This window comes from Rhodnius prolixus, unplaced genomic scaffold (assembly GCF_049639745.1).
Source record: "Rhodnius prolixus isolate KJV_2025 unplaced genomic scaffold, Rpr scaffold_25, whole genome shotgun sequence".
NCBI lineage: Eukaryota > Metazoa > Arthropoda > Insecta > Hemiptera > Reduviidae > Rhodnius > Rhodnius prolixus.
In genome coordinates this window covers 580,109-592,495 of record NW_027411585.1, presented here as the reverse complement: position 1 = coordinate 592,495, position 12,387 = coordinate 580,109, and the positions used below count along the sequence as shown (strand labels likewise).

At 35.0% G+C, this 12,387-nt stretch overlaps 1 protein-coding gene across 6 annotated transcripts in view; it reads right to left on the bottom strand.

Moving 5' to 3' along the window:
- The window catches only part of LOC141448391 (uncharacterized), a 54,826-nt gene extending 42,841 nt beyond the window's left edge, over positions 1-11,985 (bottom strand). For 2 of the 6 annotated variants that reach the window (XM_074116744.1, XM_074116745.1), the window contains exon 1: positions 11,270-11,985. The gene's annotated coding sequence lies outside the window, so the exon portion shown is untranslated. Of the gene's footprint in view, positions 1-6,896; positions 6,991-11,269 lie in introns of all 6 variants that reach the window. The other 4 variants (XM_074116741.1, XM_074116743.1, XM_074116740.1 and 1 more) reach the window with 4 other exon arrangements.
- Positions 11,986-12,387: the final 402 nt, after the last annotated feature.

Genomic DNA, 12,387 nt, shown 5'->3' with positions numbered 1-12,387 from the left:
TCGTCCCAGTCAGATCGCTTGGAGGCAGAAGTCACCCATACAGAGGTCTGCTAGTGTTATCAGTGTGTATGATGGTGTCACAGTGTGTCTCAATTCCATCTCGTTAGAGTTACACTAATACATCCCCCACCCGCTCCTCATTCCTCTCACCCCCACCAGTATGATTCGCACGTCGTGTGTTTGTAGATGCGTGTCGCATTCATTGGGCAATCTAGACTTGAAGGTCACGATAGCCGTGACAAAGGCAGGCATTACAGCGACGTTTACATTACTAACGTTGCACCGCCGCCTGCGCACTCTAGTTCGCACCGACATATCGCGCACGCTGGCAAGGTAGTGCTGCCATCTAGACAAAACAACGAATTGCCGCAGGTTCCACCCACTAACGGCAATCAGTAGCAATATTTTTGTTTTTTCTTTTACTGAACCCTCGTAAGTGAGGTAATTATAACAAATTATCGATATAGTCTCCACCGGAAATATATAAGCTGTCCATGTTTGAGAGTAATTTTATTCAAATTGCTGTGTTGCGAGTAATCAACAACGGAACTCCTAAAAACCCAAAAATCAAGGTTTCAATGGGTTGCTGAAATTCCAAGGGTGCAGAAAATTTCCCAACTGAAGCAACTATTTTATTGATCGAATTTTTCACTTTTTATTGAGATTTTCCCGGAAATGGCTCGCATTACTCTTTCTAAGCTTCCTGTGGGCACGTCATTAGATATAGATCTGTAATTTTCATTCGAAACTGTGCCCTAAAATAATACGCTTTAGGGCAGAGAAGGGAAGGAATTAGGCTTTCTCTAACGTGTCATGTCAGAGTAATGTACGGTTTTGAAATGGTATCATGTCAGTAAGAATTAAATTTGTTTTGCCATTCGTAGTTTGAAGATATCGTATAAGTTGGTAGCCAGAGATTGTTATAAAAGGAAGTCGTTTCCGTCGCAGATTTTTTTTAACAAATTCATCGGTAAGTTTGATTGTCTGGAAACAATTTGATGTGGAACATGGAAGTTTAAATTTAAACGTCAGGCTGAACTCCTCCCTCAAAATGTCGCTTAAGCGTCCGTGCATGCTTTCAGGCTACACAATACTAGGTTCAGTAAGGCTTACACTATTTTGTTAGGCTATTCAATACTACAGTTAGATCTGTTCATTTTATTCGAAACATTTCCCCAGGACACGGTGTTTAAGTTTGAGGTTCTTGAGGGTGGAGAGAGTGTAATAAATATTAATCGTCTGACCAGACTTCCCTCAGAAGTCTTACCGGAAGTGCAGCGCAGATAGCTGTAATTTTCTAGACAATCGCTAAACGTTTTCAGTTGTACCAGAACATGGAGTATGTAAGAAATAGTTTTGGTTTAAACCTTTTTCTATAGAAGCAAAAAAAAATTATTGAAGTTTCTCGAGCAAGCTGCGGTGTCATACCTTAACATTTCACTTTACAGCACAGACCGTCAAGAATCTTTGACGTAAATTACGGCAAGAGAAAGTGGTACTTTCTCAATAGCTCTAGTTAAATGCTGCTATCGTGAGAAATTTTCTAGTGTTTCTAGATGCCCTCGTTTCGAGAAAGTATTGGGTGAAAATTCACAAGGCTTTCTCTGACTGGAAATTAGAAAATTAGAATTTCCTTTTTTTAACTGTAATAAATGAAGCATAACTTGAAATAAAGATAAGTCGCTTATAAAGTAAGTACTGTTCAAACAAAAAGAAAATAATTATTATGAAAACTTTACATTTAGAGTTAAAAGCAACAAATTAAGATAAGGTACATAGCTTAAATATCAGTAAAATGGCATTAAAAAAACATGCACCAGTGTATTTTGGCGGTGAAAGTGGGGATGGGAAGGAGGTACAAAATTAGGGCAGCAAGTAAATATCGATGTTCTAGGCCTGCCGCTTCCAAGAGTCGTCAGATCGAACTAACTAAAAACTGATCTAGCCTACTAGATAGCGAACTAGTTCACTTACATATTTCATTCCTATTAATATTACGCAGGTGATGAGGCGGCAAAATTTACCTAAATGACACTTTAGAGTCTTTAAAGGGAAAATTAACCCCACCTCTCCTTCTGAACTGCTGTAAGAACTATTTTCCTGGGGGAAATTTCACAAATAAAGTCCTAGATCTACCATGGTTTTGTTCAGTTTACGGGAAATTGATCCAACATCGATTCAATTCAGTGGCACCTCCAGTTGATCGATTTCAACCAAAACCTTAATCGATATATCAAATCGGATATCAACTAAACGCGATTCTTCATTTTCGAGTTATCGCAAACTTATACAACACTAAGAACTACTTGGTAAAAAATCACTTTTCCGAATCCAGAGTACGTCGAAACGGATATTCTGATAAAAACAAAAAACTAAAAAATCAAGAAGGAAGACACCTTCATTGCGATCAATACAAACATGCAGCTTTAAGGAAATTAACACTGTCACCTTTTTAACTACAATTCTCAAAAGTTCGAAGTTCAAACAGCGAATCTTTGAAATAGTTCATTCTTTCTAACAACAATCAGATTGTACAACGCGCAACACCCTGAAACTGCACTTCAGAGGGTAGTGTGTATCCCCCCTCTTCACGAAATGTATAATTTTCAAGGAAAAAGTATTTTTAGTAAAGGATATGGAGAGCTAAATGCTAAGTTACGATGCTAGATAGTTCAGAAAAACCCGTTTTCGAGAACAACTAAAAAATTGCAATAATAATTCTGTAAGATGGCAAAGTATCATTTCTACAAGGGAAGTTCTACGCTAATTTTCTGTCAAGGGGCGCGCAAACTGTCCAACTGTGCAAACCCTCTAACTCACTAATCTTCTTTAAACAACAATATCTATATTTAATTAATTCTTAGCAAGATTATGAAGTTTGTAAAACCCGATTATAAAACTTGTAAAGTACATATGTGCGTCTGCAATGCCAACTAGTATATACGAAGTTTGTAGAAGAGCCTTAGGAACCACTATTGTGGAAATCTCAATATAGTCAACAATCGTTTGCGTTAAGAACTACTTCCGGTAGATGGATTTAAACTCGGAATTCTAATAGCAAATATAGGCTCTCAGTATGAATACTCAAAAGAGAGCTCTATCCAGCACAAAAATTACTCATTTTATCTGTTCATCGCCCCTCCCACCTGGAATTACCCATAAATCAAATTTTCCAGTATAAATGTTTCAAATAAAAGGCGAAGAAACCGAGCTGAAAGAAAATTGTTGGAGGCACTTAAAAGAAAATCTCAAAAATAAACTTCAGTTAAGTGGTAACTTCCGATTGTCTAATTTTGACCACAACTGGTCCACTAAAGGCGCCTAAACGGAATTCAACTTCCACAACTTTTTCCGATTTCCAGTTATGGTGGGTAAACACACCGGACCGACCAATTTGTAGAAACCCTTTTTCGAACCCAAGGTACCTCCAACACAGATATTGCCGGTGAAGTCTCAAAAAAATCGACCCGATAACTTCTCTTACTGGTAGAGCACGCAGAAAGAAAGTAAAGGAAATGAGAAGTTACGTCAACCTGCTTATCAGCATGCATTTGGCCGCGTGCACAGCGCTGATTTTTTTTTTGTTGGCCCGAACGATGCACTTAGCTTTATGCACTTTAATGAAAAACTGTCTGTTATCAGCAACCAGCAATCGACAGCAATCGACCTTACATAACTTGTTCATTGGGCTATAATTGGAGAAATCACTTGAACCAATCGCAACACTCGTTTTGTTTCCAAAAAATCTGCTCCTCACACGATTTCCTCTAACTGCTCAACGTTTGAACCGACGGATTGTCTTCAATCTCCGAACTTTTGAGTTCATAGTTCATTCATTGTTGATTTCAAACGTTTTAAAGTTTGCAATGGTGTTTTACAATCAAGTGTAACCTTACAGAGAAGCCTACTGCAAACTGCGTCATAGCATTTTTGCTAGAAAAATGATTAAGGAAAAGAGGTAATAATCTAAGAAGGTATTTCCGGCGGGAAACTTCACAATCTGCACGAAGAACTTTATTTGTACAATTTTCTCAGAAAAATCGTTCTGAAGGAGAGCAGGGCTTAATTTTCCCTTCAAAGTGTCATTTAAATAGATTTTACAGCATCATCATCTGCGTAATGTTGAAAGGTATGAATTGTTTCAATACCTTCTCCATAATATAGTAGAGTAACAGAAGATTAATATCTGGTGTGGTCACTCCAACTTCTTTGGCTACAATTCTTAAAGTTCTAACTGATACATTTTGCAAAGCCGCACATTGAGATATCTACTTAGTAGTCGAATACCTTGGTATCGGCTCCCTTTGACTTTTCCTTTTGATATCTCAGTCACAGACATACTCCCAGATCAACTTGTATCACTTTTTCTTAAAACTCTGTACGGTGAAAACTCCAAAATTTGACACCTGCGACAATAGTGGAAGCGGACACACACACGACTTCCTGTTCCTACTCTTAAAAGGAAATATTGCAATCGAACTGATTTTCGATTATAATTTTTCCCTAAAATGCACGTTTTATGGGTCCTACGAATACGAAAAAGTGATTCTTTCAAATCGTGTGTCTGCAAAGTGGGGGTGTTCAGTGTAACGTTAAAAAAAATAAATCGCTAGAGGTTTAAATATATTTAGGTGCTAGTTTCGGTAAACTTTTAGTCAAAATCGGCCATTTTATTCGATCAATTTTTATTTTAATAATCGTCTTCGAAGCTATGATTCAATCTGGGGGACACTGTTTACATAAACGTGGCTTTTCTCTTATTTCACGTATTCCACGTGTAATGAGCTTTATTTGAAGTTCTCAGGGAGGGGAGAAGTTAGGCTATTCTCTAATGTGCCATTTCAGTACATTGTTATAGCTACTAGCCCCCCCCTATATTCTAGCTTGGGAGAACATCAGCGACCCCCCAGAACCACGATTGCACAAGACTTCTTCCAGTTTTCCCCCCTGTTTGGTGGGTTTCATTTGGTAAACTATGATTGGCCTTCATTTTGTGGGAGAATTGTTGTTAAGTGTGTGGTTTTTAGGAAGCTGTTACGTCATCATGCTTTCGTTCAACGCAAGAGAACATCTCCAATATTTACTACATACTTTATTCAACAATTCTTTCAATACAAATCTACGGTAAAAGGAAGCCGTATGATGTCATTTTGTGGGTGTGTGTTCAGCGATCTTTTTTTTAAAAAAAAGAAAACATGAAGTTCCAGTGAAAACAACAAATGTCGTCATTCTGACACTTCCGCAAATCATCCTTTTACTTCAGAATGTACAAGCTTCAACAGGAGAGTTAATACTTTTAAATACAAAATTTAAACTTAAAGCATGTACAAAATAAATAAAAAATTAAAATATGTTTTGAAAACAGTAAAAGTTAGCTTGAAGCCAAATTTTGATAGGCTCGAGCGTTTGCTAGTTGTTGCGTTCGTGTGTGACTTGTGTTTGCGAAATACAAAATAAACTTCTAAAAATAGATGCAGTTATTAATAAACCCAGTATTACACAATACATTAATCTTATTTATTTATTTATTTGATCATGCCAATTTAAGCAATCGCAGAAGCAATATGGAATAGTAAATCAAACAAAAAGAAAGTATGAATAATTAAGCCAAATTTTAAGCAACAATTAACTAAAATTAGAAAATAGGAGAAAAGGAAAATATACAAACACTAGTTGGGAGGCCATTTCTAGATAGACATGTAAATAGAGCTAATTTTAGTAGGATAAACAGTACTTTTAAAAATTCCTAGTTTGCGATTTTTTTTTTAAGTGAAGTACTAATGCCTTCTAAATCACAGATTCGATATTTTAAAATAAAGATTGTATTTTCATTTAATTTTCAAATGGGCGGAAATACCTTCTTAGAGTACTGGAAAACTCCCAAGGCCTCCCTTACTAGTGTTCTCAATAATCATAACTTCATAAATTTTCCTCCAACTCCAAAAATTTGGGAAGAAATTTCATTTTTACAAGCAATATAATGATTGCATAAGCATATATTGTGTATAAGTCGTCCAAAAACTACCCGAAAAAGTAATATATTTAAGGCGCCACGATAGCCGAGCGGTTAGAAGGCAAGACTTGTGAAGCTGACATGTATTATTGCAAGTACTGGGTTCGATACCCGGTCTTTAGACCTTGGATTTTATTTAATGGTTAATAAAAGGAATTTACCGTATAGTGTTAGCTAGTCGCCTCCTGAAAAATAAGCAATTACTACTTTACTTTTATTTTTTTTTTTATAATTCTAGCTTATTCCCATTAAATATTTAAATCTACTTTGGGAAAGTTTTATCGGCAATGGCCAGAGGAAATCTACTCTGGAGGCCAATCTCTTTAGGTTTCGGTTAGCACTGCTGTCCTTCATCAAGAGCTTCTTCAAGAATAAAGAAGTTGTGTACTTTTTAACCGTACGAACTGTATGTCAAATTATTCGCCAGGCATCTAGTCTGGAAGTACGTTTAAACACCTTCCGGTATCTGAAATTGTCGCAAGAGTGCTCTGCAAAAACCAGATTTTTTTTTTTAAAAATTTTTTTGTTTGTCTGTAATCATTTCCGCTCAAATAGTTTCATTTTCAAACCGGACTGAGGTTCATCTAACATTTTCGATTTGGAAAGCACTTGTGGCAGGATAACGAGAACACAAATAAATCGCATTCAAAATAAATAATGCATTTAATTAAAAAGCAAAAGACAAAACAAAAACAGAGAAAAGGCAGGCACAAAAAATAAAAAAACATTAATTTTTAAAAAAAACTTGAAAAAATATATTAAATTAATTAAAAATAAATAATTTCAAGATTTCAAGAAATTAATATCTGATTTTCACATACAAACAAACAGGAATTAAAAAAATATAAAGTTTTTTTTTCTTGAATTTAGATAATTTACTCACTGTACATTATCCCCAGTTCTCATGGGAAGCGAGGTACGATCGGGCCAGTCTTAAATTTATTATCTAGGCATTTTTACTTTGTGCCAACCTCTATCTGTAAGAAAGATTTTTCAAAAACAGAACACAAAGAATGTGTAAAAAAAAACAAAATCGCATAAATTTGGTAATAAAATATTCTTTCTTCTTTAGAAGTTTCAGGGACAATTTTAAGATGTCAGTTCACTTGAATCTTGGTATTATTTCTTACTCAGGAAGTATTGCGACATTTTGAGGTACTCAAAAGTAACTCTACGTGAGAAAACGGATTTGGGTTCAGATACTGAGCGATAAAAATACCTCAACCGGAAATACCAGAAGGATCTATTGGCTCCCAACGATTGATTGTCCTCAAAAAACGTCATACACTCATTGCTTCACATTGGTATGCAAGACAAAGTCAATTATGGATACTTTCATAAGAAAAATGCTTCTAAAGGTGCCCTTTTTGGAGGAATTTAAATTCTACGAACTTATACAACAATAACTTGGATTAAATGTGTTGCCAACATTCCAAGTTGAAGGGAGCCAGATGAACATTGATTCTACAAAGTCGCATGTATGTTTGCACTCACAAGAGCGCATTTTGTGAAAGGGTTCCCGTTTCAGAAACAAATAAATAACTTTTTATTATCGTTAATAATAACGACAAAACATAGTGGAAATCAAATCCTCTACTTCCAACTGAAGAAATCAACCTCTGATGATGGTTGAAAATCTGCATCCGGTCAGAAACAAGCGCGCTAAGACCGGATAAAATCAGCGATATTATCCTGCACTTCAAACCTAACCACATCTTTAACTTTACTACTTTGACATACCAAACAATTACATTCTTAATAATTTTCTAAAGTAATCTCTAAATAATTTAGGCAATATGATCTTTTCGGCTATAAAATAAACATTAATTGACAATAACTGATGAATTGATGACTTCGAACTTATATCTCTATGAGGATCTTAGAAGGCTAAGTCAGAAGAAATGCGAGAAATGATTTCTCGATGGAAAACTTGCAAGAGTCTATTCCGACAGAGCTGGCTGCAATAGCTTCCAGATGCTGGGGAGGATTCCCAGAGCCGAAATGTTCTCATTTTTACATTCTTTCCCCGTTACGTTGGTTCAACGGTGAGTTGAGTATTTGTCTTCCTACAACTTCTTAACGTAGTCGTTTAGTGTATCAAGTCTTTAGAAATATAAGACATACTGTAATTTCGTGCCGTCATAAATTACTTCATTTAGTACGAATTAACGCTAGCAGAAGATCAAGGATTGTAAGCAGTCTGTCCTTTAATTTTCAATATCGAATAAAAGAGCGGCTTAGTCTAAACAGGGCGTTCGGTACTTCTCTGAAGACGGACTACTAGAAGATCGGCCTAAAACTGTAACCACACAATCTTACACAACCATCTGGGATACCGGCTATTCAATATACAAACCTTGGACAAAGCACTTTGAACCAAAAAGAGATTCAAAGGAAAAAAGAATTGCATTTTTGATCAAAACCAAAGAAATCTTCGGCACCTAAGTAAGAAAGCTCCTTGTATTACTGGATAAAAACGCAAAACAGAAACTTCTTCACCGTTTTAACTCTTACTAATGTACAAGACTTAGAACCTTACAACTTGTTGAAATGGTACCTTAGAGTAGCGCGAAAATTCATCCCATGCGTACATTCTACTAAAATGAATTTTCTCAAAGTGTGTTTACAAAATTTTAGCGCAAATATTTATTGTTACCTTCGCAATAAAACTGAAAAGCAAACAGATTCGAAAAATTGGGCACTTCCGTTTAAAAATAGGTTTTGGGCGAAAATCTTACATCCTGATCTGGCTAAACTAAAATTAAATTTTCAGCGATTTTGCATTTTTAAATTAAGTTGGCTGTGGTACTCTCTGTTTCCTGCGCAGGAGTATCCGATTTTCACTTACTTTACACGTCGAATTGCTTATTACAGGGAATATTAAGTGAAAATCAGAAGCGCCAAAGGAGACCATTTTTTTTGTTTTGAGAAGAAACAACACTCCCACGACCAAATGGATTTTACAACTCGAAGAGCTTAATTTCTTGCTAATGTAATATTAATGAAGCAGCGTACATTGGTTGAACATGTCCAAGTTGTTAGTCTGCATGAACTTAAAAAAATAGTATCCGCCGATTACGAGGAAATAGAGAATGAAATTCCCATTTTCCTAATTAGACCATTTCTTGCCAACTCCGCATTTCCTAAAGCTCTTTAATTCTTCTTTAAAGAAGATGGAAGATGGGCTGGAAGATGGATGGATGTAAAAGTGATGGACCATAAGTTCAAGTTATTCCTTATAGTTATCCTTAAAAAACAGAGAAATCATCTCAGTACTACATATTTCACTTCCAGCTGAGGGATTCAAATCGCTTAGTTTCTGTCAGTACTGGAGCTTAATAGAGTTTCAACTCTACCCAGTTTCTGTGCTTAAGACATGCTACTGATACATCATTTCAAACCTTTGGCAGGGTCGTTATAATTCCTCTTACAAGCGGTAAAAGGAAGTAAAAACACTCAATTTATTACATTCAAAACATTAATATATAATTCGCGTTAAAATTTATGAATATTGATTCTCATTATAAAAATAAGATAATTAACCTCTCTTGAATACAGACATTTTATGAAATCAGATGTCGCACAAGGGAAAAATGTGGTTATCAGCTGATCTGTACAACGTGGGCTTCGTCCAAACAGTTCTAATGCAATAATCTAAAATAACTTCTTCTTTTTTACCTACTTCTAAAAAAAAGCAGTGTTTCATTTTTAAATTGTGTTTTTGAAAATAAAAAACTTGTCTATAACTCTATTAACTTTCTCTTACGCCGAATCAGATTAAAAAAAAGAGAGAACAAGTTTAAAATTATTTAAAATATGTAGATACTTTTCATAAAAGTTACTAAATAGCACTTGATTTTAGATACAAGCCTAATTGTACCTAATCTCTTTCTGAATCTCCCGTAAATGTTATAAATAAAAGCTATAGACAGACCTACAAGTGAAATTCTAACTTTACTGCCACAAGAAGGGGACCATTTTTGAGAAAATAATAATTAAAAAACTTAAAGCGGAAAACACATTAAGTTGATGCACCGATCACATAAAGGCCACTTTTACTGGCTCTGAATTTTCGACCTGAAGGAAGGCTGAAAGGTCTCGCCGAAAACTCCGAACACTGCAAAGAAATACCAAAGCAGATGGCATCGGCTTTAACATTGGCCCCCGAGTTCCATGTATTCCAAAAGAAAAGCTGGACCGGTCAACAAAATAAAGAACTGCAACATGCTCTATGAATCAGATGAAATTAAAAGATCATTAGTTGGCAATTATTTGGCGAAAAATAAAGTGCTTTTAAGATCTAAACCTTGAAAATTGGGATGAGAATCCAATCTTGACCAGAAATTGAAATAAACCTTCCTACTTAAGAAAATTAACTTCAAACTTATTAAAAAGATTTTTGTTTACTTTTTTGAACAGCAGGTACTTCAAAATTTTGGGTTATCATTTATAACCTACACGCAACGTTTATTTGAATACCGGGTAGGTTACAATAAAAAGAGCAAAGTTCCCACTTTCCCAACGATCACAAAAATACGTTTCGCTAGCAGTAAGAGAAAGTTACAAAAAAAAAAATTGAATAAAATAATTAGAAAATGAATAAATTTGAGAAAAAATAATGCTGAACTCTATTTTAAAAATGTTAAAGTGTACTAAACTGCATTTAGTTTAACAAAAAATTAAAAAAAAGTGCATTGACAAGTGAAATAAAAAACAGCTGATGCCAGGCTGACGCATGTTTAAATTAAAATAAAATAAAAAAGATTTCACAACTATTGCAACACTTATTTGTGAAAAAAAAGTAAAATAAAATAAAAACATAAAGTAAATGAGGAAAATTAACAATAAAATGAAATTGTTAAAAAATTTTACGCCCCCTTTTTATACAGTAATTTTTCTTATTTTTTATTGTAATCTTGGAACCGGTCGTGGGTAATATTTATGATAAGATGTACTAAGTTTAGGGAAAAAGGTTTTTTGTCCATTGATATTGCAGAAATAAAAAGTAGGGCGTAAATAGTAGGGGGAATTTGTCTATCTCTGAAAAATAAAATAAAACCGCGTTGCAATCCTGTGTATTGCACTTGACCTTGTATTGAATTGAATAACACAAAATACAATTTTATTTTTAATTGGGCGCACTCAAAAACAAAAATTTTTCAAATCACATTTTAACAAAAAGGAATAATAATAAGAGACTTTCCGGGAAATGCATTTCTTATTTTTTTGTAATTAAAATGCAATTTTTTTAATTACCTTGTTTCTTTTTGTGATATGCAGCTGACTTCCTCATTAAGAACTCGGACGGTTTTTTAATTTAATTACTTATATTCTTCTTGGGTGCTTGATTTTTGTATACTTGTATATTTATATATATATAAATATATTCTTTATATTATTTATTTAAGAAATGAACGAACTAAGAAAATAGGAAAACAAACTAATTAAAAAAAAGTAAACGAACAAAAAAAAATGAAATATTAACACACTTTTTCTTTATTGGAGGGATTTTTGTATTTTGTTTTTTACTAAGGGGGTTGCCACACTTGTGCGAAAATTACGTGGATGGGACTGGCGGTGTTTCGAAACAAAGCGACCTCCTTCCCATCTCGAAGTACGACGCTTGACTGCGGGGCGATCACTGAGGACGCAATGTTGTTGCGAGCTGTGACTTGGTTGTTTGGCTGGCCGCTAGACAGCGCGCTTAGCCGGTCCTCACTTTGGGTATCCGAGTGTCTATGTATGTATTTACGCGTGTATATTTGTTAGTTTAGGTCGTGGTTTGTATATGATAGAGAGTTTGAGAGAATAAGCGTGAGAGAAATAGCAGTTTGTCCTCTCACTCATCAGTAAAGGCTGAAATTGGAAGGTGGTGGGGATCATTACTTTAGATATGTTTCCACGATGGTGGGGAGAAAACAACATTGTCCAGGTACATTGGTGGGGGTGCCGCAAGTACAGAAACAGAAGTGTCTTAATACTAAGCGCACCTTTGACTGCGCCGGTTTTGCGTCACTCAGTATTTAACGGCCACCACCTTGGGTGCGTAAGTTCGGCTGACAGTCGGCGTAGTTCGGCATCTCACGCCGAGTGTCGCCCTGACCCCCCCTCAAACAAATCAAATTTATAGCCACACGTGCCTATATTTTTATTTCTTTGCAACATTATTAATTTTTCTTCTTTTAACCTTGGAACAGCTTGCATTAATCCTTGATCTTGACCGATAATTCACCTCTATTCATGTATTTATATATGCTCAGTATTTACTTGTTTTGTCTTAAATATTTATGTGTTTCTTATTGTTAGTATTCTTATTAAGAATGTTTGTCTTAACTAGTTCAGTACAATTCTAATTAAAAAAAAAAAAAAAAACT